The sequence below is a fragment of the Sitophilus oryzae genome, unplaced genomic scaffold (assembly GCF_002938485.1).
Source record: "Sitophilus oryzae breed Bouriz unplaced genomic scaffold, Soryzae_2.0 scaffold_815_pilon_pilon, whole genome shotgun sequence".
NCBI classification, from domain to species: Eukaryota; Metazoa; Arthropoda; class Insecta; order Coleoptera; family Curculionidae; genus Sitophilus; species Sitophilus oryzae.
The window spans coordinates 82,613-100,273 of record NW_022147434.1 but is presented as its reverse complement, the minus strand read 5'-3'; the positions used below and the strand labels follow the sequence as shown (position 1 = coordinate 100,273).

Genomic DNA, 17,661 nt, shown 5'->3' with positions numbered 1-17,661 from the left:
TATGGACAATCGCAGCCACTCAGTTAAACCTAACCAAGAACAGCGAACAAAAAAGTGTTTTCCTCTTAATTCAAATGTCAATACGGGCCGAATAAGAAACGTCAACAAACGCGCGTATGTTTTCAATCATCTGTTGCGAATGGCGCGCCTTCCTCTTTCGTAAAGATGCTTAAAGCGTTCCTTTATGGACCACACCTCTCGATCAAAAAGGTTGAAAAAGTGCCGCCCGCCCGCCGCGGCCGGTGGCCGTTGGTGCCAATTGCAGTGAAAATATAGGTAGGGGAAAACCGCTATGAAACGGACGGGTGTTGAAACGGACATTTGTCTTAAGTCCTATTTGATTGAATAGCCGAAACTTTTACGGTTACATTTGGCAACCCCGCGCGCCGCTTCCATTACCACCAAAATTGCGGGCTGAACTGGCTGATCGTGTCTCGGCGGCAAGAATTTTAATATTGGTGTTAAAAAACTAATTTTCTTTGTGAAAATATCGAACTATGTCACAGGTAAGCTATTGAAATTTTGTCAAATTCAGATTAATAAGTTTAAAACTAAGTTATTTTAATACACAAATGGAGGTTTAGATCGTATAAAATATTTCTCTATTTACACTTTATATTGTCATTTAGAGGTTAAGTGGGTGTTGTCTTGAAATGGACACAAGACGCCGTATTGAAATGGACGTGTCCGTTTCAATACTATATGTCCTTTTCAAGGTTTTGTGACAAGTTTGTTAAGGAATAGTACGTAATTTTTAAACGTTTCATTAAAATTAGTTGTTTATTTTTCAGATCAATATTTCTACACGAAAGAAAAGGTTACGACCAGCCAGTGATGTAATCGAAACCGCCGTAAGAGAAGTTTTTGATAAAAATCAATCTATCCGGTCGGTAGCCCATAACTTTTCCAAATCTTACTTAGCTTCAATTTGTAAAAGAGCTAGAACTCAGGAGGGAGATTATCGGCATCGACCTAACATAGGTAATAAACGTATTTTCTCCCTCGAACAGGAAAAATTATTGGTTGATTATCTGAAAACATCATCAAAGATGTGTTACGGCCTCACAACCATGCAAGTCAAGGAACTTGCCTACCAGTATGCAAAGGCTCAGGGAATTTTACCGAAACTTGGAAAGAAAAGGAGATGGCATCAAAAGACTGGCTACTTGGTTTTATGAAAAGAAATTCAACATTAAGTTTAAGAAAACCAGAAACACTTCTCTCTCTAGAGCGACTTCATTCAATCCAACGAATGTCAGTAATTTTTATAGCAATTTGGAGCGAGTTTTGGAAAAACATAAATTTAAGCCCCATATGATTTGGAATTTGAACGAAACCGGCTGTCTCACGGTTACAAATCCTCCAAAAGTTTTAGCAACTAGAGGTTCAAAACAGGTTGGGCAAGTGACCTCAGCCGAAAGAGGTAATTTAATTACGATGCTTGGATTTATTAATGCCTTTGGAGGAACAATTCCTCCCGTTTTTATATTTCCTAGAGTGCACTTTAAGTAAATTATGCTAAAACAAGGGCCTACTGGCGCAAAAGGAATTTCCAATCCAAGTGGTTGAATGACGGAAGAAGGATTTTTGGATGTGAATTACTTCCACCGGAAGAAACTTAATGATAGTGAACAGTCAAGTAAGAAAGTTCCTCTATGCCAATTTATACCAAGAAAAAACAGAGAACCCAACACTCAACCTAACGAAAACAATAACGTAATAAATCAAGATAATTGTGTCTGTTGCAAGGAAGCGTATCAATGTAGCAAGACAGACTGGTTAAAGTGTTTCTTATGTTCTTCTTGGGCACATAAAACATGTGGTATTCAGGGTATTCGAAATTTTTATTGTAATACTGCTCTTAAGATATAGTTTGTTTAAATTAAAGTTATTTTTGAAGCAATTAATGTCTTTTAACATAAATGTCCTTTTCATAACCACTACTGTCCAATCCAATACATCGATGTTTTGAAATGGACAAAAGCAACTTTCTTCAAACTTAGATATTACTCCCAATTGCAATATTTCCAAAATAAATTTAGTAATATATTTTAAAAGCATATTGATGAAGCTTTCAACCTATGTAGTTTTTAATTCATTTCATTATTGATTAATAATTAATATAACTCCTTTTAATAATATGTCCACTTCATAGCGGTTTTCCCCTAGACAGGGTCCCACATTTCACCTCCCATCTTTTCTAGCTCTGAAATATAAGTTAATATTTTGGACTAATTCAGATAATATAGAAACGGCCAGAACGGCAATAATTTATGTTGTTTTATTACAGGCGAGGGACAAAAAGTCATTTTTGCTCCGAATAGAGTTTGCTATTTTACTGTCACGAATAATTTATTAAACGATTTCAAACGTTGCGAATAATATAAAAAGGTTTAAAAGTAATACCTTGTAAATAATCATACAAAGTAAGTCTTAAATAAGTGCAAATATTTTCAGGGGTGGTATAGTTCGATCCCAGAAACACGTCTATAAGGGTTTTTTTTGCAAAAAAAAGTTGAAAATTGTGCATTTTCTTTTAAATTTTCCTGTATATTCTTAGAAAACTTTTTAGAACTGCCTGTTCACGGCAAATTTTCCCATGGTATAATTTTTTAATCTCTGGTAGGTATTACTATAGTTACGGCACTAAAAGTAATGCAATATTGCCACTTTCTACATGACCTATATTTCTAATATTCATACGAGAAATTGCCACTAACCACTAAAAAATTGCTGAAAAAGGGTGAAAAATTCAGCAAAGGTGTGAACAAAATACCCTGTATTGTAAAGTGCAGAGATACTAGTTACGCCATTATGATTAATTTATATATTTCAGTATAAAAACACACCCCTTTAACCGTTTTAAGTTTAATAAGAAATAACGAGAACTAAATCTTATATAATTACACCTTTCGGTACTAGCATACATTACTACATCTCTACTTGTAATAATTAATACATAAAGCGTGTTTTTTGAGTATAATAAATTGTTTTTACTCGATTTTAAGTGTCTTACCTTTTGTACCTAATTTATATTACAGTTGAGGTTGGAGCATTTGGTGTTACAGCAAAAAATAAAACACTACTTCATCACAATACACCAAACCACTATACTTTTGCACTCCTAATTCATAGATACATAATCCGTGAAATACAAAACACTTTTTCCCGATTCATACAAATTACACGAAAAACATTTTTCCTATCTATCTCCTTCTGACATTCCAATTGTTTTTATAAGAAAATAATGAGCTTCTTCTTCTTACAGTGCCATACTCTATAGAGAGCGTCGGCTACCTATCGCATGTACTTGTGATGTGTGTCATTAGTGTTTCACAAGTACACGGGACCTACAGTTTATCGCTGAATCCGAACAGCACTATTTGAGAGGCTGTACAAGGCAAATATACTCAAGGTGGTTTGCCATTGCCGTCCTTGAGGTGGATGGCGGCTCGTTGGTTGCTCTATTTAGATAAATAAATATTTTTATTTAAATAAATAAAGCGACCGTACTGGCTGGGGATCGAACCCAGTACTTTCCGCTCCGCAGATCGACACACTAACACTGGAGCTACGGCCGGCCAGGATATAGGCGTTAGTAAATAACCAGAGGACTGGGGGTATCTTAACTTAACAAAATTTATGATACAGGTACTACTATTTAATAAATACAAAGTAAATTGATAATCGGGCCGTTAAAGAACAATATACAATAAATCACCTCGCATTACCATTATCTGTATCTACTACTAACTGATATCTGTCAATGTCGTGAAAGTGTCACTTATATGGTACAGAAAGAAACATAACCTTTTGGTCAAGGACAGTAAAAATAATTTCCTTTGTTGAAAATTTCATTATTAGTCAATGTAGGATAGCATAAGGTATATAGATAAATGTTGCTGGTTGAAATTGTATGTAATAATATTTATTTTCAAATTAATAGGGATGAGTTGCAGAAATTAAAAATAAAAAAATATCTACTTCATAAATTTCATTTTTCTTATCTATAATCAGTATGTCCCCGGATTGTCTTTTAGAATAAATTTATATATAAAATATAATATTAAAAATGAAGAAATTCATATAACATTTGTGGATATAAAGAAAGCATATGATAATGTCCCGAGAAATAAGCTATGGATGGCGTTAGAAACTATTGGGGTTAGCCAACATCTTGTAGAAGTTATCAAAGAACTGGACACCGATAACATCAGTTATATAAAACAAGGAAAGATACTCTGGGAACCCATATGTACAACGAAAGGTCTGAGACAAGGTTGTTGCGTATCCCCTCTTTTGTTTAATATTTACCTGGAGATAGCTCTTTGGAGGTGGAAGCAGTGGCGTAGCGTGGGTTAGGGGCCTCTAGGAGAGAGGTTTGCCGCCCCTGCAACATCCGTCCGCCGCCTTAATAAATATTTTTGTCGCCCCGCAGGTACTTGGAGGGGCGCCGACCGGGGCGATCCGCACCCACCGTCCCCACCACCCCCGCCTTGCTACGCCACTGGGTGGAAGAGATCATGTCAAGGAATGGGTATTCCAATTAATGAGGAACATCTTCTGACACTTAATTTTGCAGACGATCAAGCAGTATTTGCTCAAGATTCCTTTGACATGGAGTTTATACTCAGGAGACTATATACTGAGTATCAGGAATGGGGTCTAGCAGTCAGTTTAGAAAAAAACAGAATACTTGGTATTAAATTCCGACGCCAAATTTGATATTCTAATTAGGTAGACACATTCAAACATGTAGGAGATATAGTTTAAAAAAAAATTTAAAAATGGAATCGGTGGGACAGAGATACGACAGTAGTTCAACGAATAGAGAAAAGAGGTTTGAGATGGTTTGGTCATCTAATGAGGATGGAGGACACAAGATGGCCAAAACGTGTATTCAAATGGTCACCCACTGGAAGAAACAAAAGGGGACGCCCGTGTCGGTCCGGAAAAGATGGTATACGACAGGCGATGAGAGATCGGAATATCGAAGATCTCGTGTACAGAGATGGCTGGCGATTGAGACTTGGAAGGCAACATTTAGTTCTATAATCTGTATAGTACAGTAACTGTATTTGTATAAGATTAATCCCAAATATCTATATATATATATATATATATATATATATATATATATATATATATATATATATATATATATATATATATATATATATATATATATATATATATATATATATATATATATATATATATATATATATATATATATATATATATATAAAGGTGCAACATCTTAAAGAAAGTGATTTTCCAAAGATAGATTTTGTTGGTAACAGCGTACGTTTCGTAAGTGCTTAAGAAAATGGAAAAATATTGGTTTTCTGTATTGTGGTGGACAGATAAGGCAGATTAACAGAATTACATGTTAAGAATATACTAAATAATAACTTAATAATAGCATAATATTCTATTTAAAAAAATATCAGAGGTAAGCTTATTCTATTAGAGAATATTAGACAGATTTAGAATTTTCAGTTAAAAAATATATCTTAAAAATGTGACAACATCGATAGTAGATTAAAATTAGAAGAACACATTACAAAAAAAATCTGGTGGCTCTCAAATTTTTTTTTTCAAACTTAAACAACTCGGTTATTTTGGACTAATTTGAAAAACAAGAGAGAATGAATATATTTCTTTTATCGAGATCTACCAGCCCTGAAAATATTTGCACTTATTTAAGACTTACACTGTATATTGAGAAACTATTTCTTAGTTACACTTTTTGGTTATACTAAAAAATTGTTTTTTTTTTTTGGTATTTAACTAAAAATATTTTTAATGAAAGGTTGTAAAAATCATAGGTAATAGGGTGTTTTCAATAGATATTCAATTCGGATGATAAAAATATGCACGGTTTGTGTACAGGAAGTGAAAGAAGCTATAATTTGTTTTGTTTGCCATGCATTTATGTTTCAATCAAAAAGGGATAAATAAAAACCTGTTATTTGAACTCGGTCCCGGCTATTTGAAAGAATTCTTTCCTGCTTTATGAAATCAAGATATTTCAATAGAGTATATTTAGAGCTAGCTTTTTACCGAAGAGACAGACTTTCTTCAGTGAGAAAAACAATATTTATCAATATCGAAGCAGCTTTCTTGGATTTTCAATTTGCATTTTAGGTAAAAAAATTATAAAACAGTTTGTAAATATTTAAATTTCAAAACTTTTATATGAACAATTTAAAAAAAAACAGTGTGTGCATAAGTATACAGTTTCAGTAACAGTTTCTTTTTTTAAGATTAGTATTATTATCCTTACAAATATAACCCAATGCATATTCATCAAATACTCAGAAAAAAACACAGTGTCTTACATTGAGTATACGAATATCCTTAAACTTATTTGATTGAATTAAGAGTGCATATTCTCATCTTAAGCAAAAATGATACAATTAAAAATGTTCGTAAATTTAAACAAAGTTCCATTTTCTCAAGAAATATCTTTATTTTAAGTTAACAATTCTTGTTTCATAAAATAATAAATTTCCATTTAAAAATTGAATTATTCCCGATTAGAGCAGGCAATTTTGATTTTAATGTTAATTTAATTTTGAAATAAAATTATGGTATCTTAATATTAAATAATGATTTACTCAATTTGAAAATATAATTAGTTTTGGTTTAAAACGGTTGTATGTTAATTCCAATGAAATGTGATTCTTAATATGAGAATTCCGTTTATATCTTGCATGAAAATTTCATATTGTCTTCAGTCTCGTTGCCAAAGTTTTCGCTGCGTAATATCTGCATCATTTGCTGTCCTCCTTTCACGCAGTTGAGCACCTCTGAACTGTTCAAGAACGCGATACTCTCACTCCATTTAATTGAGTCATAAAGTTCCAGAACTGTTCCGCGCCATATGGAGGCACCAGGCTATCGCGTACCGCTCCTTTCAGAACCGTTCTCGAGTAGCCCCAGGGGTGCGACTTTGTTCAAGTTAGCAACCGATCGTTTAGAAGCGATGTCGAAACCAGATCGATACTATGTTCATTGCAAAACTAGGGTCGCTCAAATGCTGCAAAATATGTTATCACTATCACACTCTTGCACACGTGTCTAGACTGTCGCCTCGCCACAAAGCGAGAAATCAGAATATCGCTACAAATCGATGTTGCTACTGAACATCAAGCTACAAATTACTTTGCTATCGCTTTGAAACATGAACAAAGTTGCACCCCAGGGCGTAAAGCCCGGAACTCGAAGTTCGCGAATTGAGTACAGCAATTGTCATGCTTTTAGTAGAACACAAAGAAGGTAAGATTTTTCAGCGATGCATTTAACATAGCGATCAAACTTAAACGATTTATTTGCGTATTGGAATTTGAAAAAGACGTTTACTGCATGCAAAACCCGTGCAAAAATCTTTATTTGTTGGTATTAGTGAGAGTGAGTGCAGATATAGAGTCACAGAAGATAGCTCGGGGTACATTAAGCTTGTGATCCATCTAAAAAAATTATGAGCGATATGGAATAAAAAGTACTCTTAAAGAATGGGATGGTAAATATTATTGAAACATTTAAACGTAAGTTCGTGTTCATTATGTACACCTATATCTCTGTGTCTATTTCCTATTAGTGGACTGGAAATAGGGAATGCAATCCCGCAAATGTTGGATCCCTCTGAGAATCCGTGGGATCAAAGTTACGGGAATTGCCGTGCGGGATCCGCGGGATCAACACATTTAACCGAATCGATCTCGATTGGGATCAAACCGCTTCGTTCCGGGCCGATGTGTCGACGCTGGAACCCGGGGAATTCCCCTTACGGCTTGGCCATTAAAAATAACTGAAACAAACAGGCTAGTTGTTAGATTTCTTTCTGGCCTATGTGCGTAAGTGAAGAAAAGCGTTTAACTAGTACTTGTGGACAATTTCGTCAAATAAATTGCCGGACATAATTATTGGGACAAGCAAAATTTTAGGGTAAATTTAAAGTTGAATATCTTTTGAACTAAAAAAAATTTTGGAATGCGGTTTCGACCAGGTTTTAGATGAATCTATTGTGATTAAGATGCTGATGCGGTTTTCGAAAATATATTTAGCGAATTCTCGTATACAGGGTGTTTTGGGGTGGGAGTGTGAAAATTTGATCAAGTATCTTTTTTACCGCAAATTTACAATTTTTTAAAAATCGAAATTTTTACCATGTACGATGAATCTGTATTGAAATTAGAAAAAACAATTTGATCGGTTTTTTAATTTTTTTTTTGTTTTAAGGAAATTTTTTTTGAAAAATATGCATTTTTAGTCATACGTATGGCCCTAAATGGTACAAAAAGCTTTGTACATTTTGCATATGACAAAAAATTATTGATATAGAGTGTATCTAAAAGTAGATAACTAACACAAGTTTTAGGAAGTACCAGGAATAAACCAGAGGTTTGAAACTAAAAGTACTCAGGTATTAAGCAAAGACAAAAATAATTGAAGAAGAAGAAAACAACAATGACTTGAATATTCTTCATGTTGGAGAAAATAAAAATATTGACTCCTATTTATTGGGGATACAGTATAAGAAAATACAACAGGATCTTATGCCGAACGACTTCTTTCTGTGGAGCACACTCAAAAACCGTCTTTATGGGCATATTAAATACTGAAATTTAGGTGGATTGAAAAGACATCTCTGTTGAATGCTAAAGATGTATTGTGAGTTGTGAGACGTAAATTTCACAATCATTTGGGGTACTGTTTGGTTGTGAATGGGGATTATGTAAACATTTTATTAATTAGCATAGTTTAATATTGTTTCTTTAGCAGGGCCGGTTTTAAGGGCCATCGGGCCCCAAGCGGATTTTTTTTCGGGCCCCCCTATCCTACGTTGGTTATATATAATGATTAATGATTATGGTTAGGTATGTAGTGTGTTGTGTGTGTTGTACAATTTACTAAATTATCTACGTAAAAAAGAGTTTCAACGTACATAATGTATTTTATTAAACATTTTATAAAAAACATTTTAGTAATATTAAACAACATTTAACCCAAAAATAAAACATTTATCATAATTTTTGATAACCGCCGAGCAGAACAATAAATTATTCTATCTACCTTACCGTTGTCGGTTGATCGTTGATCATGAACATTATATAGTACAGGGTGGGTCAAATTCGACGCTTTTAAAGGGAAACACCCTTTTCTATAGGAGATAGACGAAAACGAATATCGGTGTCTGTAGCTCAATTTTTATCAATAACATGATGGTGAAAATCGCACATCGATATCTGTTACCGTTTATGAATTACGGGGTGTTTTTCAAAAATGTGCATTTTTAAAAAATCGCTATAACTTTTTTGCTATGGAAAATTTTGTATTTTTGTGAAAACATTTCAAAAATAGAACGAATGATGTACAGGGTGGATCAAATTCGACGCTTTTAAAGGGAAACACCCTTTTCTATAGGAGATAGACGAAAACTGATATCGGTGTCTGCAGCTCAACTTTTATCAATAACATGATGGTGAAAATCGCACATCGATATTGTCAAGACTTAAATATGGTATAGCGACCCTAGCAAACAACCCCCAGCTAGGTCGCGACAATATCTGTTACCGTTTATGAATTACGGGGTGTTTTTCAAAAATGTGCATTTTTAAAAAATCGCTATAACTTTTTTGCTATGGAAAATTTTGTATTTTTGTGAAAACATTTCCAAAGCACTTTTTTAGGTAGAATTTAATGGTTTAAGTATAATTTTTTTAATGTTAATAATTTAAGAGTTATCAACAGAAAAATTGATTTGTTATTGGGGACACCCTGTATATTTTTAATTAAGTGAAAAGAACTTAAAATTACCTTTCCAAAAATATAGCACACTTGATCTTTTGTTATAGACCCCTTCAAAATACAGAATTTGTATAAGTTCGCCACTTTTAACTAGTAGGCTTGGACGCTTGAACCCCTTATTGATGATCTGCCCCTAATGCAACTCGAAAACACATTTTTCCAGCAAAACGAGACACCGCCTCAGAACGCTGAAGTTATCAGCAAATTTTTGCAGCCAATTTCGAGATAATTGAATAGCTAACCAAGATCTCAGCCGTTGGCCGTCGAGGCCGCCGGGTTTAGTACCTGTTATCATTAGTTGATTTTTATATTTGCAGAAGAATAAAGGTTCTTATTTTAAAATTGCCCGTATAATCTAAACGAGAATTAGAAGTACTTAGCTGTTAGGCGAGGGTATCTGTCACCCTCACTGAGTTCATAAATTCCGCGAGAAACGGTCCCGTCTCGCCATAAGACATGTCAAACACCTTAGCAAAATCTCATGTCTTGGTTTGCTATTAATTTTTACTCTTTTTAGATATAGTTTAAATATGTTGATGTTGTTAAATATAGTTTAATTTGTTATAAAATTCTGCATCACTCATTGTAAATATTATTTTATTATTTTCGTTTTAATTGCTGCTCACAGCTAGAATTATTTTACATTACAGCCGGCGTCGTTCAAAGCCTATATACTTATTCAAGTGGGCGAATTTTTAAAAACTCTATATCTTAAAGAGGAATCGAGCAAAATATGAAGTATGCTACATTTTTGGAAATGTAATTTTAAATTCTTTTCAACTAATTAAAAATATACAGGGTGTCCCATATAAAAAATCAAATTTTTTGTTGATAATTCTTAAATTATTCATTTTAAAAAAATTATACTTAAACCATTAAATTCTACGTAAAAAGGTGCTTTGGAAATGTTTTCATAAAAATACAAAACTTTACATAGCAAAAAAGTTATAGCGATTTTTTAAAAATGCACATTTTTTAATAACACCCCGTAACTCCGAAACGGTAACAGATATCGATGAGCGGTTTTCGCCATTATGTTTTTGATAAAAATTGAGCGCCAGACACCGATATTAGTTTTCGTCTATCTCCTATAGGAAAGGGTGAAGGTCCTATAGAAAAAATCCCTTTAAAAGCGTCCAATTTGACCCACCCTGCACATAATAAAGAAATTTTAGTTAAAATATTTTCTTTACCTTTTTTAAGAGGCCATTTATTTATTGACTTCTGCTTCATTTTCATATTTATATTTTCTTTATGACTAAAATACGGGCCCCTAAGCGGCCGTTTGTCCCGCTTTATGTATAAACCGGCGCTGTTCTTTAGTTACAATTAGTTCTTTTTTTGTTAAATTATTATGGATGTATGTGGTATGAGCGAGGCCTGCGTGTGATCGAGTAATGAACAGCAAACAAGGCATACACCGCGAATACTATTCTGAGATCAACTAATTCTTTTGTAAATGATGATTCCAATTCAGAAAAAAATTAACCACCCTTTTGAAACCACATAAATTCTTGTAAACAAAAAAAATGTGACATCGAATTTGACAATGACAAAATCATATTTTTGCTGGTATTTTAATTGTAGCTTCTCTGGACCGTATTATAAATTCTTAATAATTTGAAGGTAGATTTTTGTAATTAGATGCCTATACCGAATTAAACGAAATTCTACACGACAGTACAACTTTTAATGCCTCTTCAAAAAAACCTAAACAATTTCTGCATTAAATCATCTGGGGAGATAATATTTCACCTTTTCAAAATTTACATGGGATTTTCAAGGCGTTCCGATACACCACACGGTATATTTGACCATTTTAAGCAATTCTGATCAAGCATTCCCATATTCTACATTTAAAAACATATATACATGAGTATATACCAATCTAGCATATTATGCTCAAATTAAAATTCATAACATTAAACCAATGTAGGTACCAAGTATTTTTTTTTCGTGTATCACGCACCTCTTGACATACAGCCTCCTGCGAATCGGAACAACTCACACCCGGCACACAGCCAGGCGCACACGAGAAGAAAAAAAGTAGACGCGGATGTCCCGTCGTGGATGGCGTCTTTATTTTGAGAATCAACACCATTTGGCCTGCTACGATTGAGACCACCTTGAAAGGACGTCGCCGTCGTCGCGTCGGTGTCAAAAACGCGAGGCGAAACACCTTGCCACTCGCGACTTATCTTTTAAAAAAGAAAGAGAGGATGTAGTGTTCGGGTTCCTTTTGTTTTTCGATCGGGGAGATTGATTGGTCGGTCGGTGGATTTGATTTATTAGCGTAAATTCAAGTGGGGTAAAAATGAAACACGCCATATTTAGACAAAAAATGAGACATTCAAATAAAACTACTGAAAACTTATATTCAGTCAGTTTTCTTGTTAGAAACATTTAACAATAATTGTTAAAAAGAAGTATAAAAAGACTGAAAGTCTCGGTCTCAACGTTTATATTAAGTTAAACAGTGACACGTGTTTCGCTCATACGAGCATCATCAGACCTAACAAGAAAGATAGTTCAGTCATTGGGGATCAAAAAAGGGGCCTGCTTGGAAAAAAGTTCAGAAGTTTTGAAACTTTGCAAGTTTATAGGTTTTGGGATCCCTAACTAAAATCCATAAAATGCACATTTCCAGACTTGCCAAGATGGCGTCTAAAATCGGTATTTTGTAAATATCTCGAAAACTATGCTTTTTTCGCAAAAATTTGAAGAGAGCAAAATTAAAGAGAAAAAATTTCCTATAAAAAAGGTTGTATGAAAATTTTCGCTAAAGTCAACCGTTTAGGCACAAAATCCCTGGAAATTTTACAATTTTGCGTAAAGTATTAGATTTACATACGTATAGTCGATTTTCCGAAATCAAATGTCGATTAGGGTTAACTAAAACTAGTTTTAGTTTAGTTTCTTCTAGTTACCGTAGTTGAACTCATCTAAAAAGTTTTATTAGCTTGAATAATAAATTATAATACAAGTTAAACATCCTAAAGATATCAAAATACTGACTTTTTTATTTTTATTTTTAGAATTTTCGCAAATTATATACTATATAATAAAATTTTCGTGTACTCACTATTTAAACTCGTGTATTTGTATATGCCGGTTGTTTTCGATATTCTCCGATCGTGGCAGCACCGGCGGAAAATGCACCAAGCCTATAAGAACAAATAAGCCCATATAAAAATAAGAGAGAAATAATTTAGATAACGGATGTTTTATTGAATTAAGTTTAATTTAATTAATGAACCAAAAACAGGAAATAACAGTGCGAAATGAAATGAAGTGACATAAACGTCTCATGTCTTCAATATAGTCATGATTTAATTAATACAGAGAGTAAGATATTTTTGAGTTCTTCTTGAAAGTTAATTTACTGTAGTCAAGGAAGTAGAATATTGGGAATTATTTCCTTGGTCATATTAGCAACGTTAGTTATTAGTTGACCAGGATTGAAGGATGTAGGCTGTTTTTATTAAGTTAGTATTTTTATTGGTAAATCGTTTTTGAAAATAGAATAGTTTAGAATGAAATAACTACCAAACTAAACAAACAAAGCACTAATTAAATATAGTGATGGGAAAACCGATTAATTTCAATAATCGAGTACTCGAGTTTCAGGCGATTGCAATAACCGAGTGATCGCCCCAGCGAACTATCACTCGTATTTAAAAATACGGCTTTTCACCCGTCGCTTGTTGTAAGTACTGGTTAACGCCAAGCGCCAAGCAGTAAGTTGCGTGCACAGTGATGAATGGCAACTTAGCAAGCGGAGAGCGATTCGCTTGATCCCTTGATTTAGTTTCCAGGTTCCAGTTCTGTCGGATCTGTATCAAGTACGAAGTACCCTACGAAAGTGCAGTAGGTTGGTCGAAGGGTCACTATCCTTTCCATGTCACACAGACCCTCTGCAGCCACGACACCGAACGATAGTTTACACCACGACGACGTCAAACAGGAGGCGGCGTCGTTAGAAAAAGTGCTGAAGGATCAGCAGCAACATCAACAACTAGATCACGAAAGCAGTAGTTGGGACCAAGACCGCAACGACCGGGATTTAAAAGGAAATGGAAGTATCAGTCCGCCGAATTCGGAACATCGCGTCCAAGACGACTCCCCTATACCCAATTCAGATCCGCAAAATGCTCTCTCAGTGCTACCATTCCTCCAATTTCGCAAACTGAATCCAAACTAGTCAATGATCTCCCCTTACAATTAGTCTCAAGCTGCTGGTCCGCAAATGACGCCGTCTCCTGCTTCGAACCTGCACCATATGCAACAGCTGTTGCAACAGCACGTCCTGAATCCTAATCAGTTACAAATTTTGATGAAGCAACACTCCATTTTGCAACAGCAGCAACAACAACATCAGCAGCTGCAACTGAATCTCATACAACAGACACATATCCTTCAAAGTTCGGACAAGAAGAAGGCTTCGGGATCTCTTCAGCAATTTGCCTTGCAGCAACAGCAACTCATACAGCAGCTACAACTGATTCAGAGGCAATATGTGGTCCATCAAGGTATGGGAATGCGGCCTTTGATGATAGTCCAAGGACAAGGTATTTCTCGACGTATAAGAAACATTTTTCGAACTCTACGCATGTGAAAACCTTTGAAGGATGATGAAGAATAAGAACCAAGAAACTTCTGAAGGAAGCTACATATTTAATTTTCTTATTTAAATATTATTATAATAACTATTTGAATTACTGAAACTCATTGAATTACTGAAAGTATTGTCTTCTTAAATGCGATAAAAATATAAGCTTGATCTTGGTAGTCAAATTTAAGAAAATATATATAAATATTCGAAATGTCAACATGAAGAGCTTTATTGAAGAGCAGTGGCAGTCAGGAAGATAAATTTCCAGCTTTTGGTGTTGAACACAGGAGATGCCATGAGTCCTTGGAAGGAGCTAAATGATCAACAGCACACCTTAAATAATAAGCCCCTTTCGGAGATTAATGATAATTCCCCAGGATTGCTAAGTATGCAAAGCCGATCAGGCAGGGAAGACTCACTGATCGAAGATAAACCAGTCAGGACAACGACTCCTGATAGGGTGCACCACCATCTTTACGGCCATGGTGTCTGCAAATGACCTGGATGTGAAACAATTTGCGAGGACCTTCAAGCATTTGCCAAGCATTTAAATACGGAACACATCCTAGACGATAGATCAACTGCTCAAGCTCATGTTCAAATGCAAGTCGTGTCTCAACTGGAACTCCAACTGCAAAAGGAACGCGACAGGTTGCAAGCTATGATGCACCACTTGCATCTATCCAAACAGATGGGATCGCCTGATCCTCACAAGGATGCAGTTGGTGGAACGCCTGGTAAGATTCAGGTTAGTACTCCTATACCTTCTCCACCTGTAAATTTGGGACCTATGGTATCAGCTGTGCGATCCTCGGTGCTCCATTTTCCAGCCTCTAACGTAGCTGGCCCGATTAGGAGGCGTCTTAGCGATAAATCTGCCCTATCGTTAGCTGGAGAAATCAAGCAAATCAAAGGAATCGAGAATTTTACAAAAATGCTGATGTTAGACCACCCTTTACTTACGCCTCATTAATTCGACAGTCTATAATCGAATCTCTAGATAAACGAAAAAACTTACGTTAAACGAAATATACAATTGGTTCCAAAATACATTTTGTTATTTTAGGAGAAACGCAGCTACTTGGAAGAACGCAGTTCGCCATAACCTGTCGCTGCACAAATGTTTCATGCGCGTGGAAAACGTGAAGGAGGCCGTGTGGACCGTGGACGAGGTGGAACTACTTTTAGTAGGCGGTACACTGAACCAAAAGTCGACATAAATATAATGAAAAAGTTCATTACTATAATAAATTAAATCATTAATTTTGAGCCGATGAACGATTTCATTGGCACAATGAAAAGTAATTCATTAACTCTATGAACTCTAAGTTCATTAAATCAATGAGCAGTGTTCATTAATTTGAAGAACACATTCATTGGTGCAATGAACAGATTTCTTTAATATAATGTACCTAAATCCTTATATTAATGAACCATATCATTAATACAATGAAATTTATGTCATTGTATTAATGAACCGTTATCATTAATATAATGAAATAATTACATAACCTATTTAGTTATAGACTTAAAAGTCGACACTATTAGTAACTCTTGTTACACCGTATAATCGATGATGAAGATCGCTGTCATTGATATGAAATGTCATTGATAGTCATTTCCCAACCAACTACCTGAAATAATTCTACTATAAATAGATTTCCATTTGAAAAAGCCCTTAGCTACAAAGGTAACAAAATTACTAATAGTGCCGACTTACTTACGAGCACAGTAAATTTTTCCATTAGGAATTATTAATAAAGAACAAGTGCAATAAACTAATAATAATTTATTAAACTCGATATAGCATATACAAATTAAAAATTAAAAAAATCGAATCGACGAAGAGAATAGCAATGTTATAATTAATTTTAGGGTAAATTAAAATAAGAAAATTAATTTACCAGTCGATATCCTGAGGGATTTCTATAAAAAGACCATTTCTTCATTATATTAGCTGTATCCTTAGACTTGATAACGTCTAGACGAATTTGCAACAGGCTTTCCAAGTCGCATCAAGTGAGTCCATCATCAGGTCTCAACATCTTCTTCCGGTTCTAAAGGACGTATATCAAAATAATTAAAATGCCAAATATTAAAAGAACATTCGAATTTACCATAATCAGTTTCATGCCTCGACTTGTTACTATGTTTTTCTTCTTTTTGGTTTTTATCTTCTGAAATATATTTGGAAACCGCTGTTTTAATGAATACCCACACCAGAGATCTCACACAGCGGAATTTGATTTGACAACACAACAAATTAACTGCAATACGATAGGACTTTTATTTAAAATATTTAAAATATTGAAGAGAACACTTACCGCTCTAATGAAACTAAAGCCTCACTGAATAACTCAACCACACAGACGTTATTAATATTAAAGTGCCAAAGTAACCGATCAACATGACGGACATTTAAGCCCTAATATTTTATTCATGATATTAATAACCGCGTACATTAATATAGTGTAGTGTGTTCGTTGTATTAATAACATTGTTCATTGTCACAATGTACAACTCATTAATCCATGATTTAGTACATTAATATAATGAATATGTGTTTATTAAAGTTTCAGCACTAAAATAAAGAACACGTTCATTGGGACAATGAATACGTTCATTAAATTAATGAAAATCATACATTAATAACCAGATTTTCATTATATTGATGGAATTAGATTCATAGTATTAATAAATCGGACATCGATCTATGATTAACAAATCATTATATTAATGAAAAAAATCATTGTCCCAATGAAACAACAGTTAATTATCAATGTTCATTAATATTATGAACAATATTTTTTTCAGTGTATGTTCACGCATCTCATTATTTTTATTTTTTTAGTTTTTTTTAATTGGGTTTGGGTTTACAGTACTTATTAATTATTAGTATAATAAATAAATAGTTTATTTTTTGTTTGTAACCATTTGAGAAAATGTCAAAAGTTGACATATACTAACATACCAAACATATACAGGGTGTTGCATCGTCGTTGGGAACATAGGAAATCCCATGCAAAATTTGAACTGTCCAGATATTAGCTCCCCTATGGATTTTATAGCGAAGTCGTAAATAGACTTTTTAAAGGTCTACATTTGGTAAACACACATGCCAAATTTGAACAATTTTGGACAAGCCGATTTTAGGTAATTTGAAAAAAATTAATCGATTTTTAAATTAAAACTGAACCGACATTCCTTAAGTTGTCAGTGTTATTTTCAAACGT

At 34.1% G+C, this 17,661-nt stretch overlaps 1 pseudogene; it reads left to right on the top strand.

The window, feature by feature from the left end:
- Positions 1-1,098: 1,098 nt before the first annotated feature.
- LOC115889568 lies at positions 1,099-15,648 on the top strand (annotated as a pseudogene).
- Positions 15,649-17,661: the final 2,013 nt, after the last annotated feature.